This window comes from Cibotium barometz, chromosome 39 (genome assembly GCF_041138505.1).
Source record: "Cibotium barometz isolate CiBa-2024 chromosome 39, ASM4113850v1, whole genome shotgun sequence".
NCBI classification, from domain to species: domain Eukaryota; kingdom Viridiplantae; phylum Streptophyta; class Polypodiopsida; order Cyatheales; family Cibotiaceae; genus Cibotium; species Cibotium barometz.
This window is the reverse complement of record NC_141084.1, coordinates 41,387,343-41,390,571: the sequence shown is the minus strand read 5'-3', so window position 1 is coordinate 41,390,571 and position 3,229 is coordinate 41,387,343. Positions and strand designations below refer to the sequence as shown.

The window sequence follows — 3,229 nt, the reverse complement described above, 5'->3', positions numbered from 1 at the left end:
AAATGGCCTAAACCCGTGAAAGTTAATCCCGGCCCCTGAGTGGAGAGGTGGTGAGTGTTCTGGTTGCCAATGATGCCATAGTAACACCGATGAATGAATGATTGGAAAGTAGAATTCAGCTAGATGTTTTGGAGGATTATGATCAGTGATACTATGGTTTCATTAAAAGATTGTTTTAAAGTCAGTTGAATCTGTGAAACATACAATTTCATATTGGGTGTGTAAGTGGTGTGACTATCTTGAAGTTTGCATGAAGCGCCGGCTAGGGGGCCTGGGAACTCTTTTCCCTGGTACCCGGGCCAAAACCTAACCAAATTCCTAATTGGATCGCATCACTACAGTGGTTGGGCGGTTGGCTAACTCATGGGACTGGATGGGGTTAGGCTAGACTATGGATCCCTAAAATGAGACTCAATTCTGTTATGGTACGATAGATAAAGTAAATCCTGAATAGTAATTGTTCTATGAAAAAGAATTAACGGGCTGTGCCTCTGGACGATGAGGAAAAAAGCGTTGGCCTCTATGATCCAAGTGCAAGTTTCTTCCTCTATGATCCAAGTGCAAGTTTCTTCCTTGATTTGACCAAGTGACTTACAGGTTCGGTCGGATCAGTTTGGTCAGTGAGGGATGACCTTGACTACGTTAGAATAAAAATATCCTGAAGGAATTGCCCGTGCTTTCTGGGTGAGGGAAGTTTTTTGGAGTTTGGTTTTGGAACAACCGAGGGATTAGTCTCTTGTCCGGATATCTGCGGGCGAGACCCCGAGTGAAGGCCTTGCCCCGCGCAAGAAGTGCTACTTCCGCTGCTAGCACTTCCAAATTCGTCGCGCGGAGGGGGCAGGGATCTTTTAGCTGGTATCAGAGCGAATTGGCTAAAGTGGATCAACCGAGAAGCCATAAATGTCAAAAAATTATGGAATACCAATAAAAGATTGAAATGGTGTGACAAAATTCATACAAATTGATATTCAGAATGAAATTCATAAATTGGTAATTGGGTCTTCAGATGGAAGTATCGCAATTGTATGGAATCCCTGACTTGCTTGAGGCCTAGACATGATGGTATTTACCCTATAATTCCAAGGACCGTGACTACCCGTATATATCAAGGGTATAACTGTAGCTCCTCCATTCTCTAATCCCACAACTCTATTACGTTTTATAGGAGATGGAGTCAATGGATTGCTAGGATACTGTCAATCCATTGCTGTCTATGCAAATAGTGAAAGAAAATACTCTCAATACCAAGCAGCTCAACTTCTTCGTTCAATAGAAGAATGTAAGGCACTAAAATTGAGAATGGAGAAAAATGATGAACTTGCAAGACTACGAAAATAGTTGAGGCAAAAGGAAACAAGTGTTGGACTACGACAAAGGAAGAGAAAGCTCAAGAAATTTGAGAACCTGAAGCCTGGCTCGGCTAGGCTAAAGGAAAGAATCTAAGCAATAAGGTAAGAGATGTATTTAAAGCTCTGTTTATTTTGTGTTCTTGATGTTAGAACTTATCATTAGGTGGCTTAAAAAAAAGAATCCAAGCAATAAGGTATGATTGTGTTAGAAATTATCATTGACTGTGTTCTTAATGTCATAAATTATCATTGTTGTTGTAACTACAGGGTTGTACTGCATCCTGACAAGGAAAATATTAATCCGAATATCCATCCAGCAAAGCAATTTAAACCTTTGCTTACATCAAGAATGGCAAAGGAAATGTTGCAGGAAAAGAAGTTCAAGGTATAACATAACAATTTGTCAGTAGTAATGCAATCTCCACAACAGAAATACAGGATGCTATGGACAGTAATGGAGTCAGTTGAAGTGGTTACAATGCTATTCAGAAGACACTATCTTCAATTCTAGATGCCAAGGGAATCAAAGGGAAACTACTTCCAACTCCTATAGATGTTTGGATATTTTAGGACAAGCTGAATGTAGAGATATTGCAATACATCGGTAAACCCTACCACATTGAAGAGGAGTTCAATGGAGAAAGTGGCAGCATTCAATACAATCAATTCAACAATGTATTCCTAAAAATAGAGATTTTGCAAAAGAGAATGGTAGAGTTCTATGACATCACTTACGAGGAGACAAGAGGTGTGCTTCAATTTGTCATCAAGCTTGATGAATGTGAGATTATCAAAATGAAAAAGGTAAAAAGAGTGACAATAACACTAATGAATAGAGCACTCAATAAATGCATGAAGGATGATAATCCGCAATATTTTAGCATGCAATCTGAAACAAATATATGGTGGCTAGGATCATTTGAGGTAAATCATATTGCATTTATCTACAGACTTGTTTTTCTCTTGTTTAGGAAGAAAGTTGACATCATCTATTTATCTGTATACAGGTCAAGAAAGAAGATCATGAAACATTGTTTTGGATGTTTCATCATACACCCATTCCTAAATTGATTAGTGAACAGATGAAGAGAAACAAAATCATTAGCGTCGACAAGGGAGACTTCCAAGTTCAGTGGCATCTTGCAAGTGACCTCAAGACACTCAAGTGCTTATTCAATTGTAGCAAGGGAGAAAACGCAAGGTCGCCCTGTCTTTATTGCATGGATTCCGTAAGAGCTAGACTCTAAGTGGTGGAGAAGACCACCAAACCGAAATTTGATTGATGAGAACTTTTGCCCTATATTTGAGATTCCTCTCATCAATGTACATATTTGTACCCTTCATGCGTTGTGCCGTATCATTGAGAAATTGGTGTTTCTCTACATTGGATTTGCTTGGAAGATAAAAAAGGTGCCAGAGAGAAAAGAAGCCCTTTGCTCGTTGGAAAAGGTGTTGTTTGAGATTGGACTACATGGAGGGAACGCTCATATTCTGAAAGACACTAAGAAGTCAACCAATGAGAAGGATGTACCAATGAAACCATCAACTGGACGTGTTAGGGCAAGAAGATTTCTATCAAAACCCCTCCACTGCTAGAAACACAAAAGCACCAAGACAAGAAAAGTATATAAATCTAACTACATTAGAAGAATCAAGTACGAACAATGGAAAAATCTCCATAATGCAGTGAAAGATCAAGAGAGTGAATCAAGGCATGCAAAGGCAAAGGTTTGGCGATCAATTGATGTTCTTTTCAGAATGTGTGACAAAGTTGACTGGACACAACAAGATAAAAAGAGCTTCCAAGACAACCTGCAAACTTTCAAAAGAGTCATGAAGATAGCTTGGACAGATTCCAACATAACACACTACATGGTAAG

At 39.1% G+C, this 3,229-nt stretch overlaps 1 pseudogene; it reads left to right on the top strand.

Moving 5' to 3' along the window:
* Window positions 1-1,698: 1,698 nt before the first annotated feature.
* On the top strand, window positions 1,699-2,945 carry LOC147616100 (uncharacterized; annotated as a pseudogene).
* Window positions 2,946-3,229: the final 284 nt, after the last annotated feature.